This window comes from Typopeltis vanoorti, chromosome 22 (assembly GCF_054136105.1).
Source record: "Typopeltis vanoorti isolate ZY-2024b chromosome 22, IOZ_Tvanoo_1.0, whole genome shotgun sequence".
In the NCBI taxonomy this organism is placed as follows: domain Eukaryota; kingdom Metazoa; phylum Arthropoda; class Arachnida; order Uropygi; family Thelyphonidae; genus Typopeltis; species Typopeltis vanoorti.
In genome coordinates this window covers 8,819,272-8,840,126 of record NC_143570.1, presented here as the reverse complement: position 1 = coordinate 8,840,126, position 20,855 = coordinate 8,819,272, and the positions used below count along the sequence as shown (strand labels likewise).

Below are 20,855 nucleotides of genomic sequence, written 5' to 3'. Positions count from 1 at the left end.
TTTTTTGCTTCACGAAACAAATAAAAAGAAGCGATGTTTGAAAATCTAATCAGCAAAATTATTCTTAGATGTATTTTTCCGAAGTAAATGAATTTTACAATAAAAATATTTTTTCTTTACAACCACAACAATAACAAAACAAAAAAAAACATTATCTCACCTTAATAGAACTGTGTTACTTTATTATAATTCAGTTGAGATTTGAATGCTTCTTTTCTTTCTTCTTTGATAATTTTTGTGCATATTTTAAGGTAGTACTCAGATGATTGATTCTGTCAAAATGTTTTGTTTATTTAAATTTCGTGTATTTTCTGGCTTTAATGTGGCTGACATGTGTGTTTCTTCTTCACTTTTATAATTTTGTAAATAATTTCCCTCATTGTTCTTTCTTTCAGTTGCTGATATTTTTATGAATTTACGTATTTCTGTAACCTCCCGAACTTTTTTTTTGAAAAACCCGAGTTTCCGGGAGAAAAACCCTGCTACCTCCGTATGAGATCGGCTAATTTCATACCATTTCTAATTATTTTGTGTAATTTTGGTTCTAAAACAACACATTTTATTAAAATCAGCACATTTTCTAACGGTTTCGATGATTCTGATTCTTTTGTAATTAAGGTCATTAACAGAGTTTCACCGTCGCCACTCTCTCGGTATGTTGAAGGAGTCGATGAACTAACCTCCAAATTACTTAACTGGTATCCGAATGATCTTTTGCGCGATGAATAAGCATTTTTCTTATGTAAGCTTTGCAAAGGACCAAAATTGACCTTCTAGCCTAGCTGGTGTATTTCCCTGCGGTTTATCATATTTGTCTTCGGCCAGACTGGCAGATTTGAGGCTGTTCTTCATAATGAAGATCAAAACAAAGTTAATGCCGGTGGAGTCTAATAATCTGGATTTGTTGAACATGGAATTTCCTTCAAACATAGAACTCTTGAAAAGCTAGAGTGCTACGGAAAAGCACTATTCTTATGAAGCGATTGTATGAAGAACTGAAATCTTCCTACATCGTTGCAATTTGAATAGATTGAAGAGTAAGTTATCTATTTTATGGAAAAGCTGTTAAACTTCTTCCCATTTCCGTTCCTAGTTAATAAAAATAATTGCATAGCTTGGACGGTGCCTCTCTACTTTCAGTTAAGAACGTGTCAACCACACGTGGTCATGCTGTTCAGTCTATGTTATTGCTGCTCGTGCCTTGCTCATTTTCGAATTCATATGGGAAATTATTTTTTCCATTGTATATAAACAATTATGACACATCATGGAATAAATTTTACTTTTTTCATCATAGTTTCTCTAGTATTTCATCTTATTGCTTTTCTGGAGCACTGCGATTACCCAAATGGAATTTGAATCTCATTTTTGCATGGGCTGGATCTTTAGTATCGACCAGCTTTACCGTAACTACATATAAAGGATTCAGAGAGGGCAGAGGGATTTTCAAGTATATCAGACGGTTAAATATTCCTGAAGATGTTTTGGAAGTAAGTAGAAATCAAAATAACCATGCCTGTGAACTATCCTCTCAGCTAACATTAATGTCTATAATATTAAGCCATTAATAATTTTTAAAAATTGTTTGGTTTAAACAATTCGCTATTTTTTTTTTCAATTATTGTGTGAATTCTAATGTTTTTTTTAATTATTATTCTGTATAATCTAATTGATTCTGCAGAATTTAACTTCTAGTTGATAAATTAAAGTGGTAATTTTCAATACGTTATTACACAGTTTTCTCATTCTTTTACAGATTATACTAGCTATCGGAACACCCATGTTTTGTCTTCTATTGCTAAGACCCTTGTCACAAAATTATTTTACATCAAGAATGGGGTTACGCTATGCTGATTAGTTTTTCAAACATCGCTTCTTTTTATTTGTTTCGTGAAGCAAAAAATGATAACTAAGGTAATTTAATTATGTTTCATTGAATTACTTGTCTCTTTATTGTGTGTGTGTGTGATCATATGCTTCTACTCGGTTTTTGTGATACATTTTAAAAAATATAGATTTAATGACTTAAAAAACTGATATAACTTATAAAGATTTTAATGAGAATAATACAACTAGTTTCGGCTTATAACAGCCTTCATCAGGTATTCATAAAGGAAGAGAATAGTAATAAACATTGAAGGATCTAAAAAACCGGAAATTACAGGTAAAAATTGTCACACATAATTGATACATAAAAAACGTTGTGTATATATATATATATATATATATATATATATATATATATATATATATATATATATATATATATATATATATATATATATATATATATATATATATATATATATATATATATATATATATATATATATATATAGTTGAAATAGTGAAATGCTTGAAATGAAGTGCCTTTCTTCGCTGGTTATCGAGATACTTTTACACGACCTTTGGAAAAGGCAAGTCGACTGATCTTCCAGAAACTTGAGTTTTTAACCGCACCGATCGAAAAAAAAAAAAAAATCAATTTGAACTCATATTTTGAGACATAATATGTCTGTTAATTCGGTCTGTTAATTAAGAAAGTTAGGGATAAAGGAATTCCAAGATTTGAAGAATAAAACATAATTAGAGGGAATTTAGTATTTTATTTATATACCTATCAACTAGCGATAGGAATAATAATGACAATCTCCATCTAGGATTCGAAATGTGTGCAGTATAAGCACATTTCGTCTGCCATTTGTCTATTTTATAGTTAATAAATAAATGTTTATTTTGACTGTAAACAGGCAAAACAAACATATTTTACACGATATATACAACTCCTTGTAACTATCACGTGAAAACCATTGACATTTATAAACATTTCAACTAGTAAAATAGAAATAGAACATATCTCCGTTTTTTTTTTTTTAATTATAACACAAATTAATATCTTAGAAAATGTATTCTTTATTGAAAACATATTGCAAACAGAAATCAAATGGAAATATTTCGTAATAAACGTTGATCTGAACTTCTTAGCCACTCCTAAAAAGAAAAATTGAGCACTCATTACAATTTCGTATAACTGCAAAATCTCTCTGGATGTTTCCATCATTACGTTTGTAAACAACTCCATTCCTATCTTGCTTTTCCGAAATTTTTTTTTTAAATATTTATTCTCCCCAATAAATATTTAAAAAAAGAATATTTAAATTTTAACTTATCCTAGATAAGTTAAAATATCTTTAATATCTCTAAAAATATCTTTAACTTATCTAGGATAAGTTAAAGATATTTTTAACTTAATAAAAAAAAAATATTTTTTAAGTTAAATAATATCCTTATATTATCCTATATCCTTATAATTTGCATAATGTCCAATTGGTATAATCATTCATATATTGCAATTGTTACAGCCTCTGTAGCTCAGTAGATATAGACGAAACCCTTTAGTCGGAAAGACCCGGGTTCGATTCCCGTCCATGAAGGGAATCAAATCTGGTCTCTTTCGACCAAAGGTGAGTTCTCCGGTTTCATACGGAGGTGGAGGGATTTTTCTTCAGGAAACTCGGCTGTTTTTCGTCCCTCACAACAGGCAAACCGACCCTTCATTTCTACAGACACCCCCCCCCCCAACTTCAGGCTCTGCGACATATCAGTTAGGATACCAAAAAGATGAACAAGACCTAAGAGGAAGTAGCAGAAGAAAAAGAAGAAGAAGGGGAGGGTTGTCTGTAGAAGTGTGTTAACACTTCTACAGACAACCCTCCCCTTCTTCTTGAAAGATCTGAAATCGTCCCCCACAATTACCCCCCCAGGAGGGGGGGTTAATTGAGGGGGACGATTCCAGATCTTTTTCTAGCTCTGTTTTTGGCTCTGATCAAGTTCATGATGTCATCAGGCAAACGATCTGGCTTGCGGGCAGATTTGTAGGAGGAAGCTACCTTTATAGCAGAATTAATTTGTTGTGTGAGATTTTTAACTGCAGTTCTACTTCTTTTTTTATGTGTATGTGAGGAGCAGGTCCAATATAATCCTTCAGTGCTGTTGACAGTCTTTCCCATGCTATGTAGGAGTGAGGAGGACACAGGTATTGTTTTCCCAGCTGTAGTAGAATTGGGTTATGATCAGATGATAGTTCATCCATGGATATAATGCTGTATTGAAGTTTGATATCCTGCAGGATAGCTATATCCAGTATGTCAGTAGTGCCAAACGTACTGACATGAGTTGGTTCGGTGGGGCCTGCCACAACAGCATTGCTAGATCCTAAGTAATTTGAAAGGATGCAACCATTCTTGTTGGAAAGCATTCTTGCTTCGCCCCTTTAAGCCAGTCCTTATAAGGACTATAAGGACTCATGTAAGTATAAATAAAGCTGGAATAACTGAATTCTGATTGATGAGTGAAAAGATGGCGGTTGCAAAGTGTTTATATATATGATCCGTGATTCTGACATTTGATATAAAATATGATTCAAGGAATAGTTTTATTCAATAATCTCAATTTCTCAATAATGGGCAACTGACTCTTGATTCAAACTTTCTTGACATCATTATGTGGATTATATCAAAACTATTGATATATAATAAGTCTCCGTAGCGCAACCAGAAGTACGACGGTACATTGCACCCTTCGATTGGAATAGGCCTAAGTTCGATTCTCGTCACGACGGGAGGAATCTTTATCTGGTTGATTTTCAATCGAAGGTGAGTTAGTCGATCTCATACAGAGGTAGCAGGGTTTCTTCTCCCAGAAACTCGGGTTTTTCATCCCGCATACACACAAATCGTCCCTTCAGAACACAAGCAATTTACAGACATAGAATACCAGTTGTGGTGGAGGTGGGCGGTAGATGGCGTTGATGGAGATGATTCGTAGTAGAGGTTCAGTGCAGTGGTTGAGACAGTTGTATTAGTTGAGACATTTCAGAGGACGATTTCATGGCAATGCACTATGTCATAAGGCTTCTGCTGTAACTGCGTGGTTTGTGGAGTAAGCTTTACCACACTTCACTCGCTTCAACGGAGCCCTGATCTATTGAATATCTGTGGGATGAATGGGAGCCTTGGATGAGGTCAAGGGACGATAACCCTACAACAATCTAGGATCTTATTACTTGCTTCCAGGAAGAATGCTACAAAATTCCCATTGTACGCTTGTTGGAAAGCATTTCCTATTGGATTGCTGCAGTAATAGTATTGCTGCGAAGGGGTCCTATGTCTTATTAAGGTAAGGCCCTGACTGTTTGTTCCTCACACTATGGTGCCCGTTGACTTCTTTCCAAGCAGAGTAATCATTCCTAACTGTTCTATTATAATATTTAAATTATATTTTGCTGTTTGTAAATTATCTTTCTTATTTGATATTATTAACTGATCATCTGCAACGTATTTACTTTATTATTCCGGAAATTTCTGTACCTGGAGTAATTAATGTATTCCACTGTATTAGTACGGCAGAAGGATTGCACAGCTTCATTCCTAGTCAATCAACTAGAGAAACTCTCATTTAGATTTGTTTTCAGCTATTTCCAGAGATAGTCGGCGGACAGTTGGGTATTTTTATCCCAGAGATAGAAAACTTAAGATATTTTTCATTCAGGAGGGAAAAAACAACAACAACAACAAAAAAAAAAAGACTGGTGTTATCGATCAGAAATTAAAAAAAAATTGATTGTGCAAAAATAAACTACGAATAACATACTAGTACATCAAATGCATACTAGTTGGCGTTAAGATGTCACCTTTTACCTAGCATCCCATGGCATACTAAACCTTTGAGGAAAGAGAGGTGTAGATCCTAGCTGCCTATCAATATAAAAAACGGAAGTAGATAGGAATAGTTCACCTATCTACTTATATAATCTACCTATCTACTTATATATATATATATATATATATATATATATATATATAGGGTCGAAACCGATCTGGGTAGTGACCTGCAGAATAAATATTCTGCATAATGTATAGCATCAAACATATCCGCTTGGGTATGTGCTTTACATTATGGAAAATACTAAGGATAGTGATCGGAGCTTACTCCACCTATACAACGAGTTGCTCGTGTCATGAAAGGTTTGCTTACGCTTGGATCCGCTGAAACTTTTAAATTTTCTATCTATATTCGGCATGAAACTCTTGTAGTTTCTCTATTCGGCTTTGAAGTAATGTTGGATTCAATATCCACTTAATTTGAATAATTTTGTATCGCCGAAGTGAAGCCTTTTGGCTCTCTATTTCAGTATATGTAGAATGGTTTTTAACTTGGGTATACTATAAGTTAAAGATACCAATCAATTTTATAAACTTGGTTTTAATCCTTTTTCGCAAGTAAGCAAACAGACAAGTAAGTGAAGTTTGCGCCTGAACATAGTTCAGGTGTGAGGCAACACATGGTAAAGGTGGAGTAAGCTTTGATCACTTTCCCTTAGTATCTCCCCTAATGCAAAAGCACATCCCCTTGCGGAGATGTATGATGCTATGCATTAAAGGCAAGGGCCACTTCCCAGACCGGTTTCGACCTTTATTAAGGTCTCGTCAGTGGGAGCCAGACCCAGAGATGCCAAGGTTGAAGTAATGCAGAGCTTATAAATTTTACCTATACAAGTTGCCACAAGGTGCTTTGATTTATTAAGTAAGAGTCTCAGGATGAGAGAAAGATGTAGAAAGTTTTTTAACTTGGATATACTATACGTTAAAGATACCAAGCAATTTTATAAAATTGGTTTTAATCCTTTTTCCCAAGTAAGCAAACAGACAAGTAAGTAAAGTTTGTGCCTGAACATAGTTCAAACTTGACTTAGTTGTCTGTTTGCTTACTTGGGAAAAAGGATTAAAAGCAAGTTTATGAAATTGCTAGGTATTTTTAACACACATATATATATATATTATGTGTTATTATATTGTATATATTACTACTGTATATTAATGATTAAATAAATAATGTACATTTCAAGGTATTAATATGATTTACTGGGTATATCTGTTATGTTATATAAAGAAACTAAATGAATATTTTTAATTGGCAGTATCTTTCAAGATTAAAATTTAGCTTTACTACAATAAATATTCCGGTAGACGAATTTTCAGATTTTTGATTTCAAACATGACATATTTGCAGTTGGAAAATGTGGATACATGCATAAATTATTGGATATCCCCACTATGCATGATTTCAATGTATAATTTAGACTGAGTCAAACCACAAAATACATAAAAGTATTTAGGTATGTTGAATCATGATAACAAGTATTTTGAAATGCAAATTAACTCTATTATTTTCTGTCAAATATCATCCGCATAATTTTATAATACGAATTTCTTTTTTTATATAGATTTCTGTATTTATACCGAGTCCCAGATTGGAATAAAGAGGCATGTGTAGTGCAAATTTTTTTATATAGATTTCTGTAGTTATACCGAGTCCAAAATTGGAAAAAAGAGGCATGTGTTGTGTAAATTTTATTCTAGGCTGAACCAATCTTATTGGAAAAATTAAATAATTTTGAGTAAAACTTCTGGATAAGTCTATTTTAACACAGGCCACCCGTCTCCTGCAGTGATGATGTGTTGTATCAGGTCATTCGTAATGGAGTTCCAGTAGTTGACAGTCAAACAGTCGAGAAAATTTAAGGAAAGAAGTTGAGTGCATTGAAGAGCGAACGTTATCACAATTCATAAAGGACAGGCAAAACGTGATAAAACGAAACCACAGGTGTATACGTTTAAAAAAAAAGTTAAGGGAATCGAATCGCAACGTTGATTTGCTATGGCCGGGTTCTGTTTATCGGTCATGATTCTGTTCTAAGGAATTAGGCGCAGAATATAATTTCGACATCATATAAGGCAGTGGGTCTTAACCTTTTTAGTGATCGGCACCCCTTGACTCAAAAAATCGCACCCCCTTGAAAAATGTATTTCTATTTCTTTATTTAGGAAATTACATCTATTGCAAGATAATTTATTCATTGAAAAATAAACACATACATTTACATATACATACAAAACAATATCTCAATATTTAATGGCCATGTTGTTGTTGTTGTTTATTCATAATAATACTTTTGAAGCGAGGCTCCTTTTTTGAAAGAGCCACGCCTAAGTCATCACTTGCATTTAAGCGATTTCTGGCTTTTGTTTTATGTGCAGAAGTGATGAAAATCCCATTTCCCACAGGTGGTAAAAGTGTCTGCAATGCTGCTTTTGCCAGCTGTGGATAAGGTTCTAACTGTGTACACCAGAATTGTTCTAAGTCCAGTTTTTCAAATTCCATTTGAATACGTGCATTGACTCGTATTTCAATAAGATCGTCTTTTATTAAATAGCTGTCGTCCATCGAATCTGGGTCAAAATTTAGAAACTTCATTCGCACTCCTGGAAATGCTTTCTCGCACCCCCAGGGGGTGCACACTCCCCAGGTTAAGAACCACCGATATAAGGGGATTTCATTAAGATGTTCTATATTGTACTATCTTATTCATCTTATTTAGAAATTGGGATCATACCTTTGCGAAATAATGGTTAGGCCTCATTTAGAGAATTGCATTCTACTTTGGATTTCGTATCTTAGAAAGGCTAGGGGTCGGTAACCTGCGGCTCTTTGAATGAATAATTGCGGCTCTTTTCGTTATTAAACAATTTATTTCTGAATAATGCAAAATAAATGTTATTTATTAAATTAGAAACTAAAACCCATAAATTTAGCATTTGCAATAAATTAAGGACATTTTACATTTAATCAAGGATATTTTACATCAAGTCAAGGATATTTTACAATTGAAAATAGTACATGCGATGCTGAAAAATTTAATACTTTCATGTTTGAACTCTTTGAAATCATGCGCGATAATCCTTCTTTACATTCTATTTACATTTTACAAATGTTCTACTTTATGATGGATATGACTTTCCATTTAAACGCACTAAATATGAAACTGCAGTGAAAGGGAAATACAGCAGTTTTGCTTTTAGAAGAAGTGATTTCGTTTGAACAAAAATTATATTTGTTTGCGACAGACATAATTCCATAAATTTAACCTTTTTCAAAGAAATTGTGGTAAATATGCGATCTGCATTTAATGGGAGATTTGAGGAATTTAGAAAGAACAAGGCAACTATGTCATTTTTATTGCGACCACTTGAAATTAATTCCGAATTAAAATTTTCACCTTTTGCTGAAATTGATGAGGCTGCATTTCAACTTCAGTTAGAGGACCTGAAAACCCAGGATTTGTGGAATTCAAAATTTAGAAATCTTAAAGCTGACCTGGAGGAGTTGGAAAGACAAAAATTTACCTTTGCAATACAAAAAAAATGGTCTGAAATAGATCTTAAAAAGCAAGATCAGATTGTATTTGGCACGTGGAATTGTTTACTGGACACTTCATTCAGTTAAAAACATACGCATTTCGGTTTCTATCGATTTTCGGATCGACATATTTCTGTGAGCAAATATTTTCTAATATGAATTTTATTAAAAGTAAGTTGAGAAACTTACTAAACAACATGAGTCTTTCGTCATGTTTGAAAATGAAAATTACGGCGTTCGCCGCATATCGAGAAACTATCCCAAGTTCAACAGCAAAAGTCGCACTAAGAAGATATTTTAAATTTAAGAAAAAAATTTAAGAAATAGATATGTTATTGGATTTTATACATATGTTTTTGTAAGGAGGAGCAAATCTTTGTTTTATTATTTAATATTTAAAAATATCATATAATTTCGTGTGACATGCCACCCCTGTGTTTAACAAGTATGATAACGTGTTAGTGTAAAAAAAAACAAAAAAAAAACAGAATAAATAATTTAATTCTAATATTTTTCAATGTAGTTTCTAAATCTAAAGCAGTGATGAGCAATTTAATAGTAAATCAAATACTCGGTTCGATCTGCATAAAGAATTTTTTTTTTTCTTTGATAAGAAAGTATTAATTTATTTTCCTATTAAATTACCAAATATATGAAGAGCCAAAGGCTTTAATTCGGCGACATGAACTTATTTAAGTTAAGGGATATCCCTTAACTTAAATAAATTTATTTTCCATTATTAAGGCATATTTTAATTTTTTAATCTGCACAAATAAATCCACGTGTAAAAATCAACATTCATAAAATAGATTTTTAATTTAAATATACTAATTCTGCCGTACAAAACGAACACCGTGGACCACACAAAAAACCTGAGAGGGCCGCATGCAACCCGCTGACCATTGGTTGCTCATAACTGCGTGCGGCTCCCTAATTTTTTTTTTTTAACAGATATAATTTTAAAAATGGCTCTTCAATCCAAAAAGGTTGCCCACCCCTGGGCTAGATACTTGGATTTTGTATACTGCATACTTAGAGATAACACTGTTGGATTCTGATTATGTAGAGATTAGAGTAATTATTATTTGCTTCAGAATCCAACATGATCTTCCATCACAATGGCTAGACTTGTAAATATTATTTAATGTATATAACTTATTTTAAAACTTAATATTCATATAACTATCTTAATTTTGTCAAATATTTAATTGTTTAATCAAAGGAATGTGTTAATGATAATAAGATTCTGTATTAAATATTATTAAGCTATTTTATTTATTGTTATGTCAATATTATAAGAACTTGTATTTGTAATTTAACTACGCATTTATTGAAATGCAAATATTCTATTTATTCTTGTTTGTGAAAGTTTAACGTTATGTAATAACTGAATGTAGTGGTATAACCTTATGTAACGTTAGCGAAAATGTTTACGTTTATTTGTTGTCATGGAAACGCGTGAAATAAACGAGCGCGAGTGGAACAGAGCGTGAGCTGATAAGAATAATAATAAAAAAATAAATAAATAAAAAAGTAAAGAGTTGGGACGGAAACTTGGAAGTGAAAGGAAGCAAGGGCATAAACTAGAGAAGTAGAAGTAAATGAAAGGTTCTTAAGGGCAGGAGTTAAGAGGATAATTTTTATAAGTGAGCAAGGACGAAGTGAATTTTATAGTTAGCTGAAATTGAAGCCAGCAGTAATAATAAAAGGGAAATTGATACTGTAATCGGATAATATAAAAAGCTGGACGTTCAAGGAAGAATTCTGAATAAACCCAGTTGGTCTAGAATTGCGGCTTATTTCCGATTTGCCCTAAGGAGAACCGCACAGTGTTTTAATTAGTTTATGAGTGGTAACAAGGATAGTTGAAGTACCCTGCAGTCGATGTCTGGATTTCTGAAACGCGATTGCTAGTGTTTTAATTATAACTGTGGATAAGTCTTGTAGATGTGTTCTTAAGTGAAATAAAAATAATTTAAAAGTTTGCTCACAACGTATTTGATGTACTAGGAACTATTTCCGGTAAGGACTATCTTAGTGTATTATTTCAATGCTTGAAGAATTGAGTGTTAATTACGCTACGCTTAACCTAACCTCACCTGTGGAAACTCTTCGTGATTGAGAGTTGAAGTTAAGAATTGTTAGAGAGATATTTTCAACTATTAGTGCCTGCGATATTTTGAACTTATAGCATGACTGAGAAGTGTGTGAAAACTGATTAGATAGGAAGTTCTATTATATTTATATATGTGTAGGAACTTTATAACTCAGAAGCTGAGAAAGTGTATGTGAAGGCTTGGAAGGTTGAACTAATGTGATTGACTTGGCTTAATGTTTGACTTGTTTTTATTGTTTAAATTAGAAGTAGAATTTATGTATGTGTTATATAGCTTATATTAAATGTTTGTCTTTGTTAATCAAAAGTTGTATTTTGCCTGAATCTCTTTTACTGCACCATCCATAAAATATTCGAACCAAAGCGGGTAAATTAAGTAAGTCAAATATACTCGGCCAGTATATATATTAAGGTGTCGAGTAGCAGCAATTGTGGTAGCAAGAAGAGGCGGGGGGAATAAAGTTTTGACTGGACAGTCTAGGATGCCACTTTAGTGATATACTTTCGTTCACTGCTGAAAGAACAGAAACAACTAAAATGAACTGTGTGAAATATTTTCACAAAAGGTTTTATGGAAATATCAACAGTTTCATATCGAAATTGTCCAACTTGCTTAAATAGGTTTGAGGAGTTTTGCAGTGTCTTAGTATAGACAACTTTTGATAGAAAATAAAACACAGGCTAATTATAATCATTCAAATCATTTATTTCAATCAATATACTCTCCCTCGGCTTCAATACAGCATTCAGCACAGTCAATTAATTTGTTAAATGAGTTTTTATATCGGTTTTTGGGATACTGTGAAGACCTATGTCACCCTCATGACGACCTTTTCACTTCCACCACCTAATGCTATTTTTTTACCCATCCCAACAATTTCGGACATATGAGTGAGAGAACTAGCCACATGGACTAACATCAAAAACACTTTTTGAGGATAAAATATTTAACATAATAAGGACAAATAATATAGAATACCTTCACACCACAGAGATAAGATTTGCCCTATGATGTCTCAAAATAAGATAATCTCACATCAACATCATATCGAACAGCATATAGAAACATATCCGTGAATCATCTGTGCGAAAGTTTAATTTTGGAAGGAATGGTCAGGATTATGGGTCAGGTAAACAGTACTATAAGGAAAAACAAACAAGTCAAGTTTCTTTGCAGTTACAGCAATTCGTTCATCCCGTGCAGCTATTGTATTTTGTTGTGGTGATTGATATCCAGGAAAGTAAAGTAAAACAATGGATGAGCCACAAAAGTCATTGAAATTTTCTTTCTTCAGGAAAATAGCATGAGTCAAAACTCTTCACATAGCTCTAAAAGGATGGAAACCGATTATTATTTTAGAAGACATGTACATTGTTATGTATTTATCCAGTACCACTTGGGAAAAGTTATGCAGGCAATGGTCTGATATCCTCGGCTACTTGGAAAGAAGAGTTGACTACGAAATGGACCTCGGTGAGTGTTATATTCTGAAATGCCAAGATGGGGTACTAATACTTGATGATATAGGAGCTGATGGAAGTAAAGTTTTTTTTCTATTAGTTGTGAAGCAGCTGAGAGATTTTTGCCAAAAATGTACGACATTGAAAATCATTTACTATTTTTGGAAACTGAATTACCATCTATTTGTATCATGGGGAACATTATCGCTAATCATTTAAATTCATCAATGGTAAAATTAGACTTTCAAGATTTTATCCAATTCGATAAAGATTCCTTATTTTGGGACATTTATGAACATTTTACAAAAATTGTTTGTGTATATTTGCTGACAAAAGAATACACAGAATGTTTAGGGAGGCATGGTGTCATTTCCAGACTGACACAATATCAAATGTATGGAAGTGTGATTACAATGGTATCTGATTTAAAAACTCTTTTGCATGACCAGCTATTTTGATGTAATGTAACCAAGAAACACTGAGTAACAAAAAATTTATTCATTGAACTCTTTGGAAAATGTTAAGAGTCTAAATTAAATATTGTGAAATATTTTTAGGTAATTACATGTTTCGAATTTTTCTCAGTGAATATACTTGTAAATAGTATTTCAGCAAAATAAAATATGCATTTGTAAACTTAAATGAACAAAGATGTATGCTTTTGTTGTGTGTTTTTCCACAGTGAATTTTTTACTCAGTTATTCTGATTAGAACTTGATATTTAAATCCACAACTTTATATCTTAATGCAATTCTGTTTAATTATTTAAAAAAATCGCAACTGTGAAATTAATCCCAGGAACGGGAAAAAAGTGCTGAAAATTGATATCCATGTATTGATTATGTTAGAAATTGTCTAATGCTACCTATTGACATTGTTTGAGTTATCTGAAAACAATTTGTTCACATAATCGAAAATCCGAACTGTTAGAATTTGGTTGTTTTACAGAGAGAAAGCAGATCATTAACCCACAACATGACTTTAACTCTTAAAGTGGTATAGAAAAAATGTTTGTACTCTCCAGATAACACATATACAAATTTTACCTTTTCCCACACAAAGTAAGATAAAAACACACCAACAGTATTTCCAGCAGCATGCGAAAACATTTCGTTGAGTCATCTGTGCAAAAGGTTCATTTTTGAAGGAACAGTCAGGGTAGGTCATGGTAAGTGTAAATAGTACTATAAGAAAATACCATAGAGTCAAGTGACTTTGGACTGAAGGTAATCGTTCATGCACTGCTGCTACTGTTTTGTGTTGTGATGTTTTGTGTTTGGTAATGTAAAAATAATGGTGAGCCACAAAATTCTTTGAACATTTCTTTGTGAAAAGTTCTAATTGTTTAGAATTTTGTAACAGAAAGTTAACATAAAATATAAGATCAGAGCTCATAATCAGCAAAATAATAATAATAATAATAATAATAATAATAATAATAATAATAATAATAATAATAATAATAATAATAATAATAATAATAATAATAATAAATAACTATTTATTTGTGGTGCCATGAAGTAATCTAAGAAGAAGAAGAATGAAGGAAAACGATTATGAAAAATCGACAGTGGGTGAAAAAATACGAATTTTCAGTTATCATTGGAATAATTGATTGACAATATCTTTTGAATAAGACTTAAAATTTATTTCCTAAAGAAATTTGTATTTCTGATGGAATTATTGTAAGATATGCATTGACAAAATCACCTTGTAGTTGGAAAGAATTACCTGAAAGAGTTGAAAAACAGAATTCTTGGTCAATAAAATATAACCATCAGCTGAAGTGGGAAATTGGTTCACTATCTTTGCACAAACTAAGAATTTAGATGAGAGAATCAACATGCAAATATCAAATATTACTCGCCAAAGGAAGAGAAAAATCAAAAATATTAACCAGGTTAATAGGGAGCCCTCTTCTTTATTTAAATGAAATTGGATGCCCAAAACGTGAAAACATAACTTGTACTTTTAAATGCTTTTGGAAACATAACGAAAGATTCTGTGCTTTTAACAATTCTCAGAAGTATATGTATCTGTTTCAAAAAAATAAATATGCAACCCTTAATTTTACAGTAATAAATTCCCAACGATCACCAAATGAAAATTAACTTCGAGATGAGAGTCACATTGTCAAAACCAGATGATGGCAATTCCACAAGCATGGGAAGAAGCTTTGAACAACAAGTAGAAATTTAACAATAAGAAGATTAAGGAAATGAGGGGGAAAAATTAAGGGGGAAAAATATATTGTATTTTTCACTTTATTTATTTCTGTATAATAGATTCAGTAAATACAATTTGTAAATAAAATTTCATTCAAATAAAATGTGTAAATTTAAATGAACAAATTCGGTGTCGTTGATGTGTTATACAAATTTAAGTAAGACCATAACATTTTTTTTGCTTGCAAAATTTCATGCCACAAACTAACCAGACTTTTTTTTTTTTTTGAAAATCCACTCAGTGAAACTGTGTCAACTCTTGGAAGCAAAAGGAATAATCGGGTATTAAATTAATAGCCAGAATTTTAGTGAAGATGATTTCACCAGAAAAGTCGCAATACCGTTAGAATTTGACTATTTTACAGAGCCATTAGATATTTTAAACCAACACGTTACTAAAACTCTTAGAAAGATTGCTGTAAAAAAAGGTATCGTAGTGTGCAGATAAAATGAAGTGAATCAACATGCATATATCAAATGATACTCGTTATTGGAAGAGAAAAAAAATATTAACGAACTTAATAGCCATATAGTTCAATTTGTTTTGAAATGTCACATGGAGAAAAATTCCATGAATTACACGTAAGCACCAGTGGCAAATCATACACTATGAACATCAGCACAAATGTTAAAGCAGAAGAATAAGAAAAAAAAAGTACTGTCTTTTTTACTTTATTTAATTTCTGTATGTTAGATTCAGTAAATACAATTCGTTAATAATATTACAGTCAAATAAAAGGTAACATAGAAATTAACAAAGTATATATTACAGAGCTAATATTCATTTGAAATAATAAGAAATAACTATTTATTTGCTGTGCTGGCAAAAGAAATTTCTAAAAGAAAATGGTACGGCGAGTTCAAAACCTTGTTTGTTGCATATCCGTTACTTAAAATTACTAATGATAAAGAAAAAATAAAATAAATAAATTTCAGTTACAGAAATAGGTTAAGAACACGAAGAATCGCAGGTAAAATTAATAGTCAATATTGGTTTTAAAAAAATAAATGTTAGCATTAATTTACTACACCAATAAATTCCCACAGGAACCAAGAGTTCTAATCTAAACACACTATTTCTCAACTATGTACAACAATTTGGTGACCGGATAAGAGAGATATCTTTAAGATAAGACTTAATGAGAAATCTACTGTGTTAGAAAATAAATTCTCATACATTTTATTTATTTATTAATTTTTCTCACTTATTCTGTTAGAATATATAGTTACACTGAATTTTAAAAGTAAAATAGAAAAATAACCAATCAATTTGAAAAAAAAAAATAATAATTTCAGTTGTCAGAATTCCATACTCTAACAGCACTCTGAATCCGAAACCGGAAATAACACTTACCCTAAACAAAAAGGTGCATAGACTTTCCCACTAAGCTTGGGAAAACATAGCACGAGTAACTGTGGGAAACAATTAATACAGAGAACCAATTGGATAGTAATCTAAATTAAGTAGTCAACTAGTCAACTCCTATGTTTTGTGTGTTTTTGTGCTGTGAATATATGTTAGCCCCAGTAACCTATAATGAAAGAGTCAACTGCATTTTCAGACTTGTGTTTGTGTTCTGTGCTGTGAATATATGTTAAAAATCAACAATTTGGAATATTCAGAAAATCTAGATAGTACCAAAATGTTCCCATTCTGGAAAGAAATGTAAGTTAATTTTTTTTTAACTCAAAACATAACAATTGATATTTGTAATTTCAATAATCACTGCTCGTATGTTTTGGTAAGCGTAATTCTAATACTGAATAGTTTTTTTTCATAAGAATAATCATAGGGTACATATTAGAGTATCAACATGGATACATTAGCTACTTTTCATGTCTAATGTGTGTGTGTGTATGTGTGTGTTTAAGGGACACCAGTATATAATTAAATTATTCAGAAAAGCTCGAAACACTGCCGCCATCACGACTTACTCTAAGAATTCTCACCCTTTAACAGGAAAGAAATACCCCAAAAATGTATTGGAAAATTAGTACAGCCATCTATAGAAGAAAAAAAAATGTATGTTTGAGTGACATTAGCATATATTTAATTATTCAGAAAACCCTAAACACGCCGCCATCATGAGTCTACGCTACTGTACTCTAAGAATTCCCACCCTTTAACAGGAGAGAATTACTGCAAAATGTATTGGAAAATTAGTACATCCATCAATAGACAACCAAAGACAAATACATGACGACAATGACGGATGTGTGTCACCCTGGGAAAATTCCAAGATATCTATCTCAAAAACATCACCCACAATTCCATTGCCAAACCACAACACCATGTGATACCACTGAGAGACATATGTTCAGAGAAATTTCCAACCAAATAACGTCACGATTCTTATCTCTAAATATCACCCACAATGCATTAAGCAAACCAAAAATACCACGTGATGTTTCTTACAGAAGGGGGACCCAGCGAAATTCCAAACTTTCCAAACTCTATAACAACAACACATCCACATCACGATTCCTTATCTTATCTTGATCTTGTTAAAAGTGTCCCACCAATCACGACACGATTCCTTATCCAGTAATATATCTCCCTTTTCCATTCCAAAAAATAACGTCGCTTACTTACAACTAACGAATGACGTCATTTATTTACAAATAACAAATGACGTCACGTATATTCATCTCATAACAACAAACATTCACATCACGATTCCTTATCTTATCTTGATCTTGATCTGGTCAGAAGTGCACCACTGATCACGACATGAATCCTTATCTCTAACATCACCCATAATTCCATACGAGAACCAAAACACAAGAACTCACCTCACTGACACATATGCCCCCAGGGAAATTCCTAACATTCCAATCTCATGATGTCACACCCACAATGACGTCATCAAATCAACAACCAATCACATCACGATTCCTTATCTCTACCATCACCTACAATTCCATACGCGAACCAAAACAGAAGAACTGAAGCCATTGAACCCCCCCCCCCAGGGAAATTTTTGACATACCTAACTGATGAAGCCATGGGCACCGGAAGCATTTGGTTCATATCACCTCCCCTACTACTCTTCTCATGTCACCAACGGGAATCGAATCCCTTCCCCAGGCATATGGTCGCGAAGCTCGTAACCACTAGGCTAACCATGTGGACAAACAAAGATATTAAGAGTTAAAACCTGAATGTAACTAATAATGTACTAATGTCATGTAACTATTCATCGTTAATGACTGTGAGAAGTAAACGCACAAAATGAATTACTTGTAACAAACAGTAGTACCCTTAAGGAGGTTAAAGCACATGTAATACGGTGGAACCTCGGTTGTCTCCAATGCCTCTGTTTCGAACAATTCGATTCCCGAACATATTTTCCGAACAAAAAACGCCCTGGTTTCAGAACAGAATATCGGTTCCCGAACAGGCAAATGGCAACCACGTGCTGAGCTGTAAGGGGGGGGGGGGAAAGCATCAGTTATGCAACAGGCTTTGTGCAGTGCAGACACTTGCTCGAATTTGCAGTGAGTTTTCTTGATTTATTTTGTTTTTTTTCCCCATAAATTATTACTAATTTATGGAAAATTAATAATAATTAATTATTATTAATTTTAATAATTAATTAAAAATAATAATAATTAATTATTATTAATTTTGTTATTAATTAATTAATATGAATTAATAAACAAATAAAATATTATTAATTAGTATTAATTAATAATAATAATTATTAATAATTAGTAAAATTAATAGCAATTAATTATTATTAATTAATTATAACAATAATTAATTATAATAATAATAATTAATTATCATTAATTAATTATTAATTAATTAATTATAACAATAATTAATTATAATTAATTAATTATTATTAATTAATTATAACAATAATTAATTATAACAATAATTAATTATCATTAATTAATTATCATTAATTAATTATTATTAATTATTATAATATTAATAATAGTTAATTATAATTAATATTATTATTCATGGGGCCAGAGAAGAATAGCGATAGCAGCAAAGTGAAGAGAAAAGTGTTAGAACCACGATAGAAATGAAAAAGAAATCATATCCAAACATGAAACTGTCGTTCATGTCTCAGATTTGCTATGCCGAAATCAACGATCTGTACAATACTCAAAAATAAAGAGGCGATCAATTTTCGTCTATATTTTATCTATTTATTGTTTTTTTTTTTACCGCAAAATTTTGTGTAAGATTTTATGCATTTTCATTATGTTTGTATACGATCTTATGCATAAAGTACTGTTGTAAAGGTTTTAAATAAATACTCATCTGTGGTTCTGGAACGGATTAATCCATTTTACATTAATTCTTATGGGAAAATGGTTTCAATTTTCGAACAATTCGGTTTCTGAACAGCCTTCGGGAACGAATTAAATTCGACAACCGTGGTTCCACTATATATGATGTATCCATTTATAACACATCGTGTTTTGATTAGTATTTTTAAAAGTATTTTTACTACTATGTATTTATTTGTTATTGGGTTAATAAAATTTACACAGTGGAAGTGGCGCCTGCATCCTCTGCACTAAGCAGCTTAGAATATATTATCTATATTATAATCTATCACGCTGTCCAAAGCACTGCCAGCAGGCCACATGCGGCCCGCCTGCGGTTTTTGATTTTCACGAGCAAAAAAATAAATAAACAATTTGAATCAAATGTGTATTAGATATTTAAATTTTATCACTAACGTTAATCTCGATGCTGATAATTTTAACTATATACGGTCCAGTGGCGGCTCGTGGCTTGAAATCGTGGAGTGCTGCAACTTTCGAAATACACATACACACTGTAAGTACAGTGTATATACGTGTTTGGATAAAATATCAAAATTATGGTAAAAAAAAAAAAAATTAAACATGAAAAAATATTGTTTATTATCGATAAAATTATACAGATTGGTATAAATTACTTAAAAATAAAATATATTCTTCTTGTTTTGTTTCATCAAAAAATATTGTTCATTTATCGATAAAATTATACAGTTCAGTATTATTCAAATTACTTAAAAATAAAATCCATTATCATAACCCCAATAATGTTCTAAAATAAAGACTATAACACATGTTATGTCTTTAATTGTAATGTCCAAATATTTAAAGAGACGCAGTAAACACGATAAGCACTACGAACACTCTACTACTGGCACAAACTGCATATAAACAACAGTGGAACTGCGCGTAGGACAGTGCCGTATTACGCTAATAGCTCGCATCTCACTATGACGTGCATATGCTTGCGCGCATATTGCTATACGCGCAAGGATATACAGGTCGCAATATGCAGGATGCTATATGCAGGATATGCAATATTCAGGACGCTAGCAGCACTGTAGTAAACACAGTACTGCTAGCATCCTGCGCTCTCCTAAGTGCTACAAGATGGATTTTTAATACTTTTTATACAAAATAAGAGAATTGTATAGGGTTGTTGATGATAAAATTAAATATTACTAGCAAATATAAATAAATATATTTATATATGAAGAAAATTGGGGGTGCAGTAGTTCCCCCGTGCCTATACACGAGCCGCCATTGTATATACCCACGTGTTTTTCAAATATTAGATGTGTCAAAGAAGCATTCTTACACTTTGTTCCAACGCGTATGCTCCAAGAACTCACGGGGAACGTGAACGGGCGATTAGTGCGCAATTAGTGTTGTTCATTTGTTTAGCTTTCGAGGTTGTGTCACTGCTGCTCACCCAATTACTAGATACGCATTGTGATGTGGCCCTTGGATAAATTTTTTTCATGAGGCCCTCGGGATACCTAAGGTTGGAT

General features: G+C 32.1%; 1 long non-coding RNA gene across 2 annotated transcripts; it reads left to right on the top strand.

Annotated features, from left to right (window-relative positions):
- The first annotated feature begins 1,258 nt into the window (after positions 1-1,258).
- On the top strand, positions 1,259-14,953 carry LOC150094144 (uncharacterized). Of its 2 annotated transcripts, none has more exons than XR_016550260.1 (3): positions 1,259-1,490; positions 1,757-1,914; positions 14,912-14,953. It is a non-coding gene; the product is annotated as an uncharacterized LOC150094144 (long non-coding RNA). The 2 variants fall into 2 exon arrangements; XR_016550259.1 differs by lacking the exon at positions 14,912-14,953 and adding an exon at positions 7,286-7,465.
- Positions 14,954-20,855: the final 5,902 nt, after the last annotated feature.